The following is a 19,162-nucleotide window of genomic DNA, read 5'->3' on the forward strand; positions in this document are numbered from 1 at the left end:
AAATCCTTGGGATAACACCCACACAAATATTCAATGATTCCTAGTGGCCCTGTTTACAGCGATATTATGTTTTTCGTAGGCTAGTGTGGTAGAAAAGCCCTATCTGTCGATATCCCCCCAAAATGTTTAGCCTATCCATACTTTTGTCGGTTCATACGCCCAAAATTTTGAAAACCCCCCTAAATGCATACTTTTTTTTTTTGGAAAATTTATTTGAATCCACACAGGCTGAGGGGGTATATCTCTGTCGGCAAAGCCGACTGATACTTTTTTACTTGTCTTCTTTATTTCCTATCGACTAGAAAATTTCTATGGGTACATCTGTCTGTGACTTGGATGCCAAAAATATGGCATTCAGTGGGTTATTTTTCGGTCAAATCCTCCACTAGCCTCAAAAGTCAATTTTATAACCAGCACTCATCAAAATAAGAGTTTGTTTTTTTTTAATCGGATGATTTCTGTCGGTTCTTCATCTTTGGATGATGGTGAACCATTTCTTTCTTTTAGGTCAAAACCTTTATAAATCGAAGATTTTCGTTTGGAATTTCAAATGAAAACACAATCAAATTGTAAATGGAAAAATTCGAATTACAAATGAAATAATACAAATAAAAAAAATTCAAAATACAGATGAAGTAATCCGAATTTTAAGTGGAATTCTCAAATTACAAATTAAATAATTCGAATTTCGAATGAAATTCTCAAATTACAAATGAAATAATTCGAAATTCGTTGACAAAACTAGTTCACTTGGCCATTTTAGTGCATTGCTTAATTAAAAAGTTTATAATCTAACACAAACTTTTAGTTTATCCCCACGTACCCGGTTAAACAATGCACCAAGTCAAAGTCCTCTTAACACCAAAAATACAAAAAAAAGACCCACATCTTGAGTTAAATGCAACAAAAGACACACACAAAAAAGGCATTGTTAGAAGTTGGATGATCGACGGTGGCTGTAGCGTCGGCAACGCGAACGACGACGGTGTTAAGACGCCAGCCATTCAGCTGCAAACAACAGAACAACAATGTAAGAATTAAAACAAAAATCTTTCATACGTGATTCATAAGATTTGTTGCAAAGAAACTGTCGATGACGGGGAGCGGGTAGGAGATTTACCATGTAAGGAAGTTAAATCAGAACTTTGACAAAGGAGAGAAAACAAAAGCAAGTTTCAAGTTTTCCAGCACAAAAGAGAATTCATAAGGAAGAACAAAAAAAAAAAAAACAAACAAAACAATAACAATTATCCAGAGAATGTTGTCTGGACAACTTTCCAACAACAAATGCATGACTCTCTTGTCTGTCATTTGGATCAGGTATCGGCACTAACACAAACGCATTCTTTGCGGTCTCACGCATACGACTCTCTCTCGCTCTCTCCACAAACAGCCTGTGCGTTAATGCATTGCTAAAATTAAAAATCATTGAAACAAGCGACAGCAGAACTTGCTTCTTTGACTTCTGGATGAAGACTGAATGGTGGTTGTTCTGCTGTTATTCTCATCAAGGGCACGTGTGCCCCTTTTTGCCGGACGATGATTTGGATGATAAGTCCCAAGGAGATGAATGAACAAATTTCAAATGAAACATACATTTTTTGTTTGCCGTGTTTTGTAATATGGGGGGGGGGGCATAAAATAGGGGATTCCTTTGTGAGCTCGTTTTTGTTAAAAGGTGTCCACACCAGGATCTGGAGAAATGTCTTTTGTTAGAATTAGAGTGGAAACTGTTTTGTTTAAAGACAAACTCTTTTGTAAGTACGTCCAACAGTCGTTTGGCCTTTCTGTTTCTTAGAAGTTGCAACAAAGAAAAACAGGAAATCTCTTAGCATTTTGTGGCAAATTCAAGTGCCATTGGATGGTGACCCCAACGGGTCTAGCTAGCGTTTTCAAGCAAGCATTGCTGGCATTGTGGTTCTGACGGAGCGAGGAAACCTGTTTCAGATAACTGTATATAGGAAATTTGTTGTAGTTAAAGAGAGTTGCTCAATCAAATAAATATGTGTTTGGTTATATGGTCATAGTCTATGTGGCGCCCAATCAGGGAAATATAATTGATAGAAAATCTAGAAATAATTGATAAAATGTTCGACCTTAGGGCCGAAAATAGACAATTATGTGGCATTCAAAGTCAAGATATATTTGTCTGCATCTTAAAAATCAAATCTAAAAATTTGGCAGCATACATCGAAATTAATAAAATCTGGGGATTTCGGCGAAAGTCTGAACATAAGGTAACAGATGGCAACAAAAAATCCGATTTCAATTTAAACTAAAGAAGTCGCGTAAAGATAATATGTGCTTAGGCCCCAAAATATTCTCAGAATAAGTTTTGAGGATAATCTAAATACAGAAAAAACGGAAAAACCTGAAGTGGCGCCCAACCTAGAAGAAATATGTGTTAGAAACTTAAGTGTATTATACCCAACACCATTATCTAGGGAGGTTATTATAAATTGGTTCTGGCTCTAAAGTTTTCGGGCAAGCATTTCGGGTAGTAACTCAAAATTTTGAAATTTTCACTTTTTAAAAAAAATCTCTAATTATTTTGTCTACTAGTCTACTCTTCATGTCTTCGGAGTTACTAGTAATGTATCAACAGTTTTTTTTTTTTGATCTACTGATAAATACTAAATTTTGTGTTACAACCCTTTTGTTGTAAAGGTGCGATGTGTTAAATGAAGGTGGTACTACGAACTTTTGGACCATAACCAATTTACAATACCCTACCTAGATAATACGCATATTTCTTCTAGGTTGGGCGCCACTTCAGGGGTTTTTGTATTTTATGTAATCTACTCAAGGCTTATTCCGTGAATATTTATTTATATTATTAATTTTGAACAAAATGATTGTCTCGACGAACTGAGTTTACCAATCTAAACGGACAGACGGACGGTCACACAAAACCAGACCGGTGTGTCCCTTAAGATTGATAAACATTGCAATCACGCTACAGGTCGCAAATTCCTTTTCAATTTCTTCCCAATGTCACCTTCCACATTCCCGGTATCCTTCTTATGAGTCCTATTCTATAGTAGAATCGTTTGAATTTCGAATAATTTTTATGAACGGCGATACTCGCTCCTAAGAACATGGGAAATTAAAAGAAATATGATATGATGATTGGTATCCGTTAAGTTTTAAGAAGAAAATGATTCAAGCCGAATATTAAGAAGAGGTACACGAAGAGTCCTTTAAAAGACGGATCCTGAACGCTATAGAATGAAAATTAAACCTGCCGTATATACGAGGGCAGTTCGGAACCTTCTTACCCTAGCACAAAAAGCGCGGTATAAACAAAAAAAAGTAAAGTGTTTTGGAAACTTCCATCTCTGTTATGAACACATGTTAAATTTTGTTTCGATCTGGCAACTCCTTCATATAGAAACAGGTGTTCAAAAAGGACGCATCCGCAATGTTTTTACAATGGAAAAATTAGAAATGCGTGCTGTCATTAAATATTTACATAAAAAAGGTTTATCGGGATAATAAATTCATAATGATATGGTGAATGTGTTAGGTGAAAGTGCTCCTTCATATGCAAACAGTAAAAAATTGGGTTTCTGAATTTAAACCTGGTCGTACAAGCATTGAAGATGAACCACGTAGTGGACGTCCAAACACAGCAACAACAACAGAAATTGTAGCCAAAGTGCATGATATGGTATTAAATGATCGACGAATAAAAGTGCGTGAAATTGCTAATATTATTGGCATCTCAAATGATCGAGTCCATTTAATTTTGCATGAAGAACTACAGATGAAAAAGCTTTCTGCAAGATGGGTGCCACATTTGTTAACAGTCGATCAAAAACGCATAAGAATGAACATTTCTCAAGCTTGTTTGGATCGTTTTAAGCGAAATAAAATGGATTTTAAGGAGACATGGATCCACCACTATACTCCAGAGACAAAAGAACAATCCAAACAATGGACTGAAGCTGGAGGAAGTGCCCCAAAGAAGACAAAAACAATTCAATCGGCAGGTAAGGTAAGGTGTTATTGATTGTCTATCTGCAAAAGGGTAAAACAATAAATTCAGAGTACTATTGCAACTTTTTGGATCAATAAATGTACAAATTCGAGAAAAACGTCCTGGCTTACAACACAAAAAAATAATTTTTCATCAAGATAACGCACCAGCGCACACGAGTGTTTTAACAATGGATAAAATCAACGAATTAAAGTACGAGTTGCTTGACCTCCTACCTTATTCTCCTGATTTAGCTCACAGTGACTTTTACTTGTTCCTAAATCTAAAAAAATTCCTTGCTGGCAAGCGTTTTACCTTAAATGAAGATGCAATTACAGTCGTAAACCACTATTTTGAAGACCTTGAGGAAAACTATTTTAATCAAGGGATAGAATTGCTAGAAAAGCGTTGGACTAAGTGTATTGAAGTCTCAGGAGATTATATTGAAAAATAAAAATATTTTTGAAAAACTGACTATTCTCTTTCATTGATAGGCTAAGAAGTTTCCGAAGCGCCATCCTATCTGGTCAACGAATTTGTGCGAAACTTACAAAACTTTTGGAAAAATTCGAGCGGTTGGTTCATTGAAATTTTTAACTTGGTGAAAGAACATAAAAGGCGAATGGATGTGCAAAGAGGAAAAGAACCCCTACAAAGAGCAAATTGAGAGCGAAGGACGCATTGGTTACTCCAGCGGCAACCCTGCTGCTGCCATCGATCATTACTTTCAACTCAGTGCTCACTTCTGTCATCCATCTGGTGAACAGAGTGGCCCGTAGATTTAGTGCCGTGTCGGATATTTGCAATTTCCTAGCGCTGAAAAAGTTTGTAAGATCAGTCGAAGGGAAGGTACCTACATCAAGATTGACCAATCATCCACATATGTTACGATCTCAATGCCGTCTAGAGCAGGCAGAATACAGGAGAGGTAGATGTTAAACAGTTGCGGAGATATTACCCCACCTTGGTGAACTCGTTTCTTCACTTTATTGGGCTATAATTGATTATCTAACTTTTAAAATTTGGCCGGTGCTCGACAGTGTCGAATGCTTTTAATAAGTCAACGACCACCGTCAGTGTTCTTTAACACGGCTTGCTCTAGTTAAGTCCTCGACAAATATGCGTGGGCTACTTACTTACTGTACGATTCAGCTTTGCTGGTATTCTTGGCAGCGGGCCCATCCTGCCCATTTTCCAGATTTTGGGAACGATGTGCGACGTAGTACAAACTGTCGATTTAAATAACTTACGCACCTCCTCGGATCAATCAACGTAACGTTGCCATACGTAACAGTGGTAGTATCTTCCTTCTTTCCAGGGTTCGATGTTAACTTAACCGTTGTCCGCAATTCTCTTATTCCGGCTCCATCGTTGCAACTGTTCAGATTATTTAACCACTTGTTCCGCTTATGTTCACCGACCCACCTGTTAACTATCAATGTCAGCTCCCTGCTTTTGGGGTCACTGGGGTTGGCTTGACGAAGCTCATGATGCTAATTTGCATCTGATGGGGAATTTGGTTTCACTTCAGGTATTCTACCAGCAGGTATATCGTCGGTGTCATGCTTACGTGTTCCATACGCCATTTTTGACATTTTGAGATAAAGGTACCCTACAAGGTTTTGAACCATTTTTAGATTTTTGGTCGGTTTTTCTCTATCTCTTATAGTTTCTGAGATATTCAGATGCCTTTATGTTCCATATCCGCTTTGTGACTGGCGTATGGAACAAAACAACTTTGAACTGTTTAGTTCCATATCCATGTCGTTTGGCGTATGGAACAAAAAGGGACAAAAACGAATTGTTCCGCACCAAAAATGATGGCGTTTGGAACAAAAAATTGCCCCTTTTTGCCAAGTTACGAAAAATGTGGCGTCTGGAACAAATTGTTTTAAAGGACTTGGTTTAAAAACTGAAGAATAATAGTTTCTAAACCCAAATATTTTTGAATGTTGTATTGTTATATGAAAAATGTATCAATCGTTCAAACAAAAAATCGCTAGTTAAAGACAAAATTTGTATGCAAGTCCACAAAAATATACGCAAAAACGTCCATTCGACTTGAAGCTAGTGTGGACACCGACTAAAAAATGGTATTATAAGAAAACCGTGTTTAAATGTTTTATGTTACCTTAGAAATGCAAAATATCAATCCGTTTTGTCCGATCGAAATTTTTACCACAAAAAAGTAATGATAAGTGGAGGCAATCCCTTTCATTTAAAGTCCTGATTTTTAAACTCTACAGTAGCACTTCATATAAGGGAGGTGGAACACGATTGATAAAAAGTGTTTTGGTTGAAATGTGACAAAACGTGTTCCATGTGACACAAACTGAACTAAAAATTGGCCATAACTTCTAGACTATCACAGATATGTGCCTAAAATAAACTACTGATATATTCTATGAGTTTAGTTAAGTAGAACTGAGCTCCTTAAGTATTGGATTATTGCACCATTTTTTTCCTGTATGGCCTTAAACATTAACTTGAGTTTTTCTCGAATCAGGCAAATGGCGTATGGAACACTTAAGCATGACACCGACGATATGACAAGCGGCTGCGATCGTGATGATGTCTCGAAACGTCCTTTCCACTACCAGAACATCAGACGGATTGGGCAGATCTCTGGAGCGGTGATTAGTGAACTCTCTGAAACTCGGCCAATTAGCTTTCCCATGATTGATGAAAGTGCGGCCTTCAGAGGTGATAAAATCGGGCGGTCTGCTGCGGTATTTGTCAAACCAGGGGACACGATGGTTATGTCTGGCTATCTGTGACACTCTCCGCTAATTCAGATAGGGGCGTCCTCATTGACCGTGCAAAACTTAGAGCTATCAATCTGCTCAGCCAGCACCATACCGCTCTGGTCGTTTCCGAGGATCGAATGCCACAACTCATGATAAGCATTAAAGTCTCCCAAGACCTGGTGGATATGATCTCCCAAAATCAGACTAATGTTGGGCCTATAACCTGGAGTACAGCTATTAATCGGCTGCTACCCTCATGCATTCTATGTACGGGTCATTAGAGCCAGTCTCAGGCGAGATATGTCTGAATTTAACAGACTGGTGCAATAGGAAAACTAGTCCCCCACCTCCACTTCTGGTGCGATCCTTCCTCAGTACGTTGTAACCATCACAGCGTTGTAAACTGCAGTTGGTGTTGAGCTTGGTTTCCTGTACCGCCGCGACCGTAATATTCTTCCGACTCATAAAATCTACTATTTTCTCGATCGAAGTCCATTGCATCCAATCATTTTCGAGGACTGGAACAACAACGATTGCTGTTGGGAGGTCTGCGGTGGAGTCGTGTATTCAGAAGACGACGACTCACTGGGGGCTGTGTTCACGCAGCATGCAGCAGCATAGTCTCTGTCGTAGTCCCTCGCATGGACAAGTCCAGAACAACCCCTGACGTGCAATCACTCCCGTCATCTATTACATCTTACCGTAGTTTGGGTGTGGTGGATGCGGCTGTGACAAACTGAGCACATCCATATTGGTCCTGGGTTTTCCTCCGTCCCGGCGTGGAACAAAAAAATGCTGCTCCCAACACAGAAAATCGATACAAATACAAACGTGTGTACACTGAGGAGGCCGAAACACGAGTGTTGTGTTGTTCTGGGTCAAGGCGGAATCAAGGAACACGCAGCCGTGGGATTGGGCAAAAATCAATTGTGGTACAAAGCGTTTATTTATATTTTGACTCGCTCCCTAAGTTTATTCGCTAATTTTATTATTTCTTAAGCTGTCTCAAATATTCTTAACAGTTCTTCAAGACTTTCTCTTCCAACTTCCTCTCACTTCGATTCATAAAAACACTCATCACTAAAACTTTTAACATGAATACGCAATAAAAATTTGCATGTTCTCACTGCGATATAAATAGGTTATGTTAATGTCATGTCTGGACCGTAGCCCTAACATTCGCATTACCTACCGGTTTATTTTACCTTTTGTTCACCCCCATTAATTTAGCGCAGACACATACACACACTCACAACATTGTGATAATTGTGACGATACTGCAACACACAACTTCTGCAAACACCTCGAGTCTATCAGAACAGACAGACAAACATAGATTTTTGCTGCAATTCGTACGAAAAAAATTATGAAGCGGCATAACACAAAACTTACAAACTAGTATGACTGTCATCATGCAAATTACATTGTTGTTGTTTTTTTCTGTTTCATGCCATTTGTGCGCGATGTTTTTTTAAGTACATCAGGCGGCATCAAAGTTTATATCTCCCTAAAAAAAGGAAAAATTATGCGATGTCATCGCCACTGACGACATTATCAACTCTATTATAAACCACCGAGTGCATTCGCACCACCTCCAACCAACAACCATGGTGTTGTGACCTCATTCTGCTTCTTCTTCGTTTCTTTATGAATTTTACTAAACAAATACAAAATGTTGCTGTTAACAATTCTCCACTGGGTAACTGCGCTGGGTACTAAATGATGCAAACATCAGCACTTCGTTGGGAGTGAAACACACGAGAAGTGACTATTTGTTTAATTTGTTTATTTATTTTTTGGTTAAGGGCTTATTTGTGAACTTTAATGGGTCATATAAGTGCCTGTAGTTCTATTTATGTTGTGGTCTCAAGAAGAAAATGATTAAAAATGCACATGCACGTTTTTCATGACAACCTAAATGGATTTGAAAATTCCGAAGAAGAACCCATTTGAATTTAAAATTTGCCAGAATTTTGGGCTGAAATTTATTAATTGTACTTCTATATAAGTGGCGCCCAATAGTCAGTGGGACTCTCGAAAGCTAAACAACACGCAATTCGATGAGTAAAAGTGTATAATACCTAAATATTTTGGGCCTAGATTGTCTTATAACACATATACACACATGTTTCCCAATAACATCCCCGGAGGGGCTAAGGAGAATATGCCTCGTGGTACACATTGATATGAGAGAAATCAATGTGTGCATCTCGATTCATATTAGGTCAATGATGTGGTACCTGCTTTTTAATATCCCGGAATGGCTACTCCGGATTCTTTTGAGACGGAGAAACAGCCAGGACCAATTTATTTGTGCTCAGTTTACCACATCCACATCCACCACACTCAAACTTCGGTGAGATGCAATAGATGGCGGAAGTGGTTGTTCTAGACTCCATGAGAAGAACTACGCGACTCCCCCGCAGTCCCCCCAACAGCAGCCACTCACGCTGCACTTAACACCAGCCGTTACTGTTTCAATCTCTGAAAATGCATCCATTTTGCAATTTAATTGCAATGGACTCCGAGGTAAGATCGAGAAAATAGTGGATTTCGGAAGAATATCATGATCGCGGCGGTGCAGGAAACCAAGCTCAATAACAACTTCAGCTTACAGCGTTGTGATGGTTACAACGTACTGAGGAAGGATCCCACCACAAGTTGAGGAGAATATGTCTCGAGGTACACATTGATATGAGAGAAATCAATGTGTGCACCTCGATTCATATTAGGTCAATGATGTGGTACCTGCTTCTTAATATCCCGGAATGGCTACTCCGGATTCTTTGAGACGGAGAAACAGCCAGGACCAATTTATTTGTGCTTAGTTTACCACATCCGCATCCACCACACTCAAACTTTGGTGAGATGCAATAGATGGAGGAAGTGGTTGTTCTGGATTCCATGAGAAGAACTACGCGACTCCCCCGTAGCCCCACAACACTTAACACCAGCCGTTACTGTTCCAATTCCTGAAAATGCATCCATTTTGCAATTAAATTGCAATGGACTCCGAAGTAAGATCGATGAAATAGTGAATTTCGGAAGAATATCATGATCGCGGCAGTGCAGGAAACCAAGCTCAACAACAATTTCAACTTACAGCGTTGTGATGGTTACAATGTACTGAGGAAGTAGTATACCACCACAAGTTGAGGTGGGGGATTAGCTTTTCCATGGCACCAATCTGTTCAATACAGACATATCTCGCTTGAGTCTGGCTCTAATGACTCGTACATGGAATGTGTGTGGAACTGCCGATGTAGAGCTGCTTAACGTATACATTTCGCCGATAAATATTTGTATTCTATGTTATAGATCCAATATTAACCCCCTTATAAGTTGTTGTAAGTTATGGAATTCGTTCCTCGGAAACGAGCAGAGGGGTATAGCGCTGACGTTTTGCACGGTCAATGAGGACCCCCCTTACCAGAAATAGCGGAGAGTGTCACAGTTCGCCAGACATAACCATCATTTCACCTGGTCTGACAAATGACGTCACCGGGTAACCCGTCGTTTCTCTTGAATCAGACCTTCTCTCCATAATTATCTTCATCACCAACCCGCCTGATTTCATCACCTCTGAACGCCGCACTCTCATCAATTATGGGAAAGCTAATTGGCCTAGTTTCAGAGAATTCACTAATCACCGCTTCAGAAATCTGCCCAGAGCTCCGAATACTTGCCCAAATTCCACTCACGAGTGAAACTCTTCTCGAATTCGAGCAAGTTGAGGGGAACAAAGTGCCCCCTCCCCCACCAAACAAAAACTTGCACACAAAAAAAACTTACCACCTCCCCACCACTTTTCACTCGCGAGTAAATCGGAGCTTTGAATCTGGCCAACCCTTGTGATGTTTGGGTAGCAGAAAAGACGTTCCGAGATATCATCACTGTTGCAAACGCTCGCCATATACCTGCTGGTCGAATACCCGAGACCGAACTTCCCAGTAGAAAAATTAGGAAATGAGCATGATGAGCTTCATTGTACCAAACCCAGTGACCCATGAGCCAGAGAGCTGGAATTGGAAGTTAACAGGTTGGTCGGTGAGCAGTGGTTAAATGATCTGAAGTGAAGTGAATTGTGGGCAACAGCTGGAAAAAGAAATATAGAACCTCAGTCACGTTTGGCGATGTTACGCTGACTGATTGGAAGAAGTGCGCAAGATACTTCAATCGACAGTTTGTCGAACACACCGGGAGTGACGGAGCGCTTTAGATCTCTTCCTGCCGATAATGAACCACTACAATTTACAATGGATGATGTTGCGAATGTCATCAGGAATGCTAAATCATCCAAGGCGTCGGACCCTGATGGAATATCCATGATAATGCTGAAATAGCTGGATGTGCCGGAAGTCGAGTATTTCACTAAAACTGTCGCTAGCCACACAAATCGTTCCCGAAGTCTGGAAAATTAGCAGTGTGGTCCCGCTTCTGAAGCCAGCAAAGGATGCAAGCAAAGGTGAATCGTACAGACCGATTTCGCTTTTGTCGTCCGTAGCAAACACCCTATAGGTTTTAGTCCTCTCCAACGTCAGAAATTGATATTCAGTTGCCGATCATCAGCATGGGTTCCGTAAGCAGCACAGCACGACAACAGCGCTGCACGACATCTGGATAGAACAGTGATGGTGACACTTGACTTATCAAAGGGGTTTGATACTGTCAAGCAATCCACTCTGTTTGAGGCTATCGAGCAGACAACCCTCTGGCCAAGTTTAAAACGTTGGGCAATCAATTATATGTGTGGTCACCAGTCGTACGTGGAATTCAGGAATACGAGGCACAAGGTCCGTAGCATGGAAAGGGGATTTCCCCAGGGTGGAACTGTTTAACCTATACCTCTCATGTATTCCGCCTGCTCCAGGCAACAATGAGATCATAACTTATGTGGATGATTGTACGATCTTAGCGTCAGGTACCTTCCCTGGTGTCATTTGTGAAAGGCTGAACTTATATTTGACTGATCTTACCACCTTTTTCAAGTACGAAATATGCAAATATTCACCACTAATCTACGGCCACTCTGTTCACCACATGACGGCAGAGGTGAGAACAGAGTTGAATGTCATGGTCGACGGTAGCAGAATTCCGGCCACAAACTACCCCAAAATTCTAGGTGTCACATTCAACAGCATGTTTATGTCTTCCGCCCATGCCACAGCTATCTGCGACAATTTGAGATGTAGGAACAAGGTCCTCAAGTCCCTAGCCGACAGCAGTTGGACCGCAGATAATGACAACAGGGAAGGTATCAGACACAAAGATCGTACAAACATCCACATACGATACAATCTGAATGCCGTCTGGAGTGAGGGAAATTCAGAAGAGCTATAGGTTTAACAGTTCCGGAGATATCACTCCATCTTGGGGAACTCTATGTTTCACTCTAAGGGTTTAGGTCTTGTTTCTTAATTAAATACTAAACTTCGGATTCATTCAGTTGATTTAACATTACCATAGACATTCCGTGTCTCCTGGTGGTACTTCCTCGGCTGGGAGGGCTCTTCTTATAAGACGTAGCTCATTCCTCTTCGTTTTGTCCTTCTCTCTATATAATACCGGTAAAAAAATCTCGCGCCTACTGCCCTTTTTTACTTCAAGAGTAAGTTGTCTAACTCTTGGGTCTTCAGGGTTCGTACGACGAAGCTCATCACGCTCATTTGCCAATCCCTGAGATTTCGTAAACCTAAACGTACCCTAAGTGTCTTCTCATTCCAAACTATAACAAGAAATCTCATTCATTCGAATTTCTCTAGCTTGTAGTGAAACTTATGTTCAATTAAAACTAACGTATCTACCACGTTCTATTCGAGGGGATAATCACGAATTATCATCTATCTTCTCAACCATAGTAAAGTGGCAAATAATTTGTTCTGTTATCCAAAATCGACAATTCTTTGCTACAATTAGAAGCGCATAAAAAGCTATTAAACAAACGGTAAATTGGCAAAAATTCAGTGGCATGGAACGATATTGTCGAGATAAACTAAAACCAGAACAAAAATGCCAAATAGAGAATTTTCTGAATGAAGTAGAAGTGGGGTGTGTGTGTGGAGCTTGTTTATATGAATGAAGTGGATGGAAATACATATATTTCAGCATGGACGGATGAATTTATGTATGGCTGCTTTGATTGTTGTTGGATGCCATGGATGGAATGGTTGTAAACAATGCATAGGATAGGTATGAAATGCAATCACCTCTTATGGTGGCTGCATGATGGCATACAATATGCAGCACACAGTTGTAGTGCTGCTGTTGCATTTACTGGCGGTGGTTACCTGATTGTTATGATACATTATGAGCGGCGGCGGCAATGGCTCCTCCAGTTAATAATACAAAATAATAATAACAGAAATAATAACATCAACAACATAAATAATACAAATGTCATGGTTAAATGATTACAAAACTTACCTTCTTTATTATCTTTGAGATGTTGAATGGAAAAGGCAAAATTCCAATATGGGTTGATGATTATTATTTCCAGCTATTCTCCAATGTCTTGTTGAATGAAAAACTTTAGAATTATTTTAATCTCCAATGAAGTTCCAATTGTGATGATTTTGGGATTTTTTCTTAGATTTTGATGAGGGATATATTTATTGTGTTTATTCTTTTGTTGTTCTTTTTAGGATGTCATTTTTTGGCACTATTTTCTTAATTATTTTGTTGGGAATTTATTTTCTGAAATAATTAGGAAAAAATATGGAATTATATTTCATGGCACACTCACACGTACACACAAACAATTGCGTAGTATTGATTCCATCTCTTTTTCCGTTATGGTTGTATTTCAGAGATATTTTGCCATTTCTCTTTTAGTCTGCAATTAGAATTTCTCTCCCTCTCTCTGTCGCAATTGAAACTATTTATCATATAAACCCTAGAACAACAGTGATGGGTAAAAGTAATGCAACATAAAAGCTTTGTTCCCTAATTGGAAAATTTCTATTACTGTTTGCATTTTTTGCCTAAAAATCGTTCCCGTATTCCAAAAACTAGCAAAACTTGCACTTCTCTTTAAACAAAAAAGGAAAGCCAAAGATTCGAACCCACACAACAACCATTATGTGACCGGTTTCGCCGTTGGTAGCGGCTCATCAGACATATCGGCTGTGGAGTGGTGGATATTTGACAAATCTGTAGTGCGATTCTCTAAAGGCCTGCGTACATAAGCTGCCTTGCCTGCTTACCTTGCTTACTTCTGATAAAAGAATAAAAAAGGAAAGGGCAACCCAGTTCGAAATTTCCTCGGCCTTCTTTATTCTTTTATTTTTATTATGTCAAAAATGAAGAAGGAAAGCAAGGCAACCAGGCAGAGCAGCTTATGTACGCAGGCCTTTACTCATTTTTTGAGTTACCGACAATTGCCTGTAAAATTAAAATGCTTATAATTGTCATTTTGTAGGAGAGAGAGGTGAGGCATATGGTAACCCTTTGCCTCTCAGCACCCTCTCTCACCAACAAACTGACAATTGCCGCAAGTAAACTCGCCCAATGTAAATTGGGACTATTTTCGGTAATTGCCGATGTTTTTCGGTAAATTAGCAACGAATAAAAAGCAGTCGCAAAGTTCTACCGATAGCAAGAGTGTTGTCAACTTTTATTTGAACTTTTCATTCATTTTGTTGTTTTTTCATTCAATTTTACCGATTTTTGTCGGTAACTCAATAAATTTGTTAAGGTCTGCCTCGCCTGGTTGCCTTGTTTTCCTGCTTCATTTCTGACATAACAAAAATAAAAGAATAAAGAAGAAAAGGGCAACCTAGTTCGAAATTGGCACGGCCCATAAATTCATAAAACTTCAAAATTAGTAAACAAAAAGGCAACAAGTGGGTTTGTTTACAAAATACCAATTTTGAGCATTTTATAAAAAACGCGAAAAATGAATGAAGAGCCAAGGATTCTCCACATAATCGAGTTGTGGTTATGATAAAATGTTTGTTTTAATAATAAGCTGAAGGATTTCTTCCACACAAATGTTCTAAAAACAATATTGAAAATCATTAAATTCGATTGTTTTTAAAATTGTTGGCATATTATTCAAACATCACACACACATACAAAGATTGTGTACATTGTTTTGACGTTTTAGGAACAGTCGAAAGAAAAAAAATTAAATTGGCAGGAAGGTTTAGCTAACCTTTATTATTAAACCATGGCACGGCCTTCTTTATTCTTTTATTTTATGTTATGTCAGAAATGAAGCAGGAAAACAAGGCAACCAGGCGAAGCAGCTTATGTACCCAGGCCTTTAGAGAATCGCACTACTGTATGGCTTCCATGCACTCAAACTGCTCCTGCAACTACATCTTCGTCGACTTCGAAAATGGTTTTGACCGCTGAAATCACCAAACAAAATATGTGAAGCTCTTCTCCGAAAAAGGTGTACCCAATAAACTTTTTAATGGGTACATAAACTGCTTCGCCTGGTTGCCTTGCTTTTCTGCTTCATTTCTGACATAATAAAGATAAAAGAATAAAGAAGGCCGAGCAAATTTCGAACTAGGTTGCCCTTTTCTTTTTTATTCTTTTATCAGAAGCAAGCAAAGTAACCAGGCGAGGCAGCTTATGTACCCATGCCTTAAGAGCGCAATGACGCATTGTCGTAACCAATAGATATTGATGTTATGGATGAGCTACTCCGGCAGAATGTAGATGCCCCAGCAAACAGAGGTATTCCTCGGTACACCGTAAACACCGCTTCAGAGATCTGCCCAACCCTTCTGATGTTCGGATAGCGGCAAGGACGTTCCGATACATCATCGCTGCTGCAGCCGCTCACCATATACCTGTTGGTCGAATATCCGATTTTCGACCAAACTTTCGTCGTTCCAACCCCAGTAACCCCAGAGTCAACGAACTGACACTGGAAGTTATAGATTGACCGGTGAGCACAAGCAGAACAAGTGGTTAACTCATCAGAAGGGTTGCAACATTGGAGCAGGAAGTGAATTGTGGGCAACGGTTAAGTCACTGTCGAACCCTGGAAAGAAGGAAGATAGGACCCTCAATCATGTTTGGCAACGTTACACTGAATAATCCGAAGAGATGCGCAAGTTATTTAAATCGACCTTTTTGTCGAGCACCCCTGGAGTAACAGGACGAAGAGAAGAGTATTACATCGCATTAGATCTCTTGCTGACGAGGATGAAACACCACAATTTACAATGGATAATGGTGCGAAAGTCATCAGGAACGTTAAATCCTCCAAAGCGTTGGGCTCTGATGGTAATGCTGAAACAGCTGGATGTGCCGGGAGTCGAGCATCTCACTAAAGTTCCCAACCTGTCGCTACCCACCCGAAGTCTGGAAAATGGGCAGGGTTGTTCCGCTACTCAAGAACCTTGATAAGGACGCCATCAAAATTGAACCGTACAGGCTGATTTCGCTTTTGTTGTCCGTAGCAAATAACCTTGAGGCTTCCTTCTTCCCCAGCGTCAGAAATAGCTATCCAGTTGCCGATCATCAGCATGGATTCCGTAAGCAGCGCTGCACGCCATCTCCACACATATTAGTCGAGAACTCAACCAGACCAAGCCGTGTGATAGAACAGTGATGGTGGCGCTTGACTTATCAAAAGCCTTTGATACTGTCAAGCACTCCGCACTGTTTGAGGACATTAAGTAGACAACCCTCCGGCCAAGTCTGAAACGTTGAATAATTAATTATATGTGTGGACGCCAGTCGTACATGGAAATCAGGGACAAGAATTTCAAGCTCCGAAGCGTGAAAAAGGAGTACCCCATGGTCTCCGGAGCTGTTTAGCCTCTACCTCTCCTGCATTCCACCCCTGGAGACGACATTGAGATCGTAACGTATGCGGATGATTTTACGATCTAGGCGTCAGGTACCTTCCCAGATGTCATTTGTGAAAGGCTGAACTCCTATTGGTCTGATCTTACCTCTTTTTTTCCACGCGAAGAATATGCAAAAATCCGTCATTAAATTTACGGCCACTCTGTTCACCACAAGGACGGCAGAGGTGAGAACAGAGTTATGGTCGATGTTAGCAGAAATCTGACCACAAACTACCCCCAATTCTAGAAGTCACATTCGGCAGCATGCCACAGCTATCTACGACAAACCGAGATGTAGGAACAAGGTCCTCAATCCTAGCACTTGGGGTGCAGATAAAGAAACGTGGTTGACCACATCTAACGCCATAGGTCGGTCTGTGGTAAGCAATGCGGCGCCAGTTTGGTCCCCGAATATACATAAGTGCAACGCGATGGAAAAATGTTCAAACCTGTTAGAATGCTGCAACAGGGCGTAGGGTGGAAGGAAAATAACACCCGAAGGTGGCACTCAGGCCGACATCGAAGGTTCCCAGTGGTCACTAAACCGTCTCCAACAAAAATTGTCAACATAGGATCATTTTATGGTACTACGAACAATGTTATGGTGTAAATGTAACGACCCATATCTCGGGAAGTATGGACTTCCCCCCGTTGTGATCAAGGTCCCAAGAGCTACCTATAGTAAACATTTCAGCCCGACCCGAGAGGTGTCCCTAAACGACATTTAAGCTCAGACTATAGTTGTGTTTCATAACTAAGAAGTTTTAACAATTTTTAACACTTTTGTACATATTAAAACACAACACAATACCTAGGTACAATTTATATGGGATTCGGAAACAGACCATATATTTTTTAACTTCCGATTCAAATTGGTCGCACATGGCTTAGAATTTTGCTAATAATGTCCTAATTCCATATCTTTGAATACCTACACAATATTTTACATTTTATCACATAGCACTCCTTTCGAAACGAAATCATTTAAAACTTCCACAAATTTGGTTTTTACTTTATTTGTTTCATTTCTTTTACACAACACTGTTATGCTAAACATATCTGTTTATATTTCGTTAAAAACTTAATATTTCGTTTTTGCTTGACATTCCGTAAGACTATTTTTGCCTTTGTCCTTTTGTTTCCTTGCAAAGGAAATCATTGATTTGTAACTGAGAGAGAGTAAGGCCATGACTTAAGTAAAATGTCAAAAAGTCATAAAATGCAAAAACACACACATCAACACCACCACCCTATTCCGAGGGCATTTTTCGTCCTTTTGTCACGAAACAATGTCAACAAAACAATGCTGACAATGCGAAATTTATTTTGCAACCCCCCAAAAACGGAAGTGAGAAAAATCAGCAACGACGGCACAGTTCTAAACATCTCCCAATCACAGGAGTGGTAAATAGATACATAAACAACAGCACCAACAACAACACTATATTTAATAATTTTATTATTCACAAAAACGATTCTACAAATTCTCCACAAATATGGGTTTGTAACATTTATTCTGGACACCATAAAATGTTGTTATCATATTTTCTTTTCTTGTGCTTTCCCTGATTCTCCACACAAAACACAGCATACAACGGACGGGCTAATAAATTTGTTGTTATTTTTCCATATATGAAAGCAAGTAGGGCAGGCGAGATGAAATATCCTTCTCTCCAATTGCACCCAAACCTCATATTCGTTCTCATCCCTATTTTCCATTGCGGGATACAATTCTCACGGTGTCTCTTGGCAACACAACACACACACACAGAACCACATACAACAAAATGAGACAGGTGTATACAGAAGAATATCACAGAGAAAAAATCATATTAATTTTTCTTTTTAAAATTCTCATTTATTTTCATAAATTAAAAACAAATTAAATTTAATTACTTTTGTGCAAATAAATTAATTAAATATTTATTTTTTTGTTTTGTGTTGCAACATCATTTTGTTTATTTTTCTTTTCATGAATTAAACACTTGTCTTGTTTTTATTTCCGGCAATGTTTAACGAAGATGAAAACGACAACACGAATGTAGACGACGTTGAAAATGTTATTGTTATTTTTCATCCGCGTTATTCACAACTGACACAACTCGACTATTTGAAAAACACCCGTCAACTGACTGTTGGCGCTGGTGTTAACGTTGACTGTTACGTTTTGGCCTTTACCACTCTCTATGTATTTTCTGTACAGGGGAGAGTTTAAAAAACCACTTTGGATACGATTCACACGCTCGTGAGTATATGCGCAACATTTATGTAGCATTCTTATAGCCATATAATGGTTGTGTGTTGTTGCCGCATGGGCTTGGGATGATGGCCTGCTTGGCTGGTGGTGGGGGAGGGACCGACCCTACCGTAAAACAAATTATTCTCTTGTGTTTTGTTTTTATATCGTTATTCGTGATCAATTTTTGTGTACATACTTAATTCTCCCATAATGTCAAAGTACACTGAGAGAAACAAATGAAAATATTTTTTATATAGGGAAAAATTCGATTTTAAAGGCCTCGGTACAAATTTTCCAAAGGTTCTTTGAACAGATCCTGAACTGCACTCAAATAAAAATGTTGAACTTTTGTGGGGGAGGTACCCTAAGGAGAAGACCAAAAGTTAAA

General features: G+C 39.5%; 1 protein-coding gene across 8 annotated transcripts in view; it reads right to left on the reverse strand.

Annotated features, from left to right (window-relative positions):
- LOC141397528 (uncharacterized) overlaps positions 1-18,771 on the reverse strand; it is a 180,953-nt gene extending 162,182 nt beyond the window's left edge. The window contains exons 1-2 of one of the 8 annotated variants that reach the window (XM_073973937.1): positions 18,432-18,771; positions 13,150-13,419 (exon numbers count right to left, since the gene is read on the reverse strand). The gene's annotated coding sequence lies outside the window, so the exon portion shown is untranslated. Of the gene's footprint in view, positions 1-13,149; positions 13,420-17,466 lie in introns of all 8 variants that reach the window. The other 7 variants (XM_073973933.1, XM_073973939.1, XM_073973934.1 and 4 more) reach the window with 7 other exon arrangements.
- Positions 18,772-19,162: the final 391 nt, after the last annotated feature.

Source organism: Musca autumnalis, unplaced genomic scaffold, assembly GCF_047663935.1.
Source record: "Musca autumnalis isolate F117 unplaced genomic scaffold, ASM4766393v1 scaffold_3, whole genome shotgun sequence".
NCBI lineage: Eukaryota > Metazoa > Arthropoda > Insecta > Diptera > Muscidae > Musca > Musca autumnalis.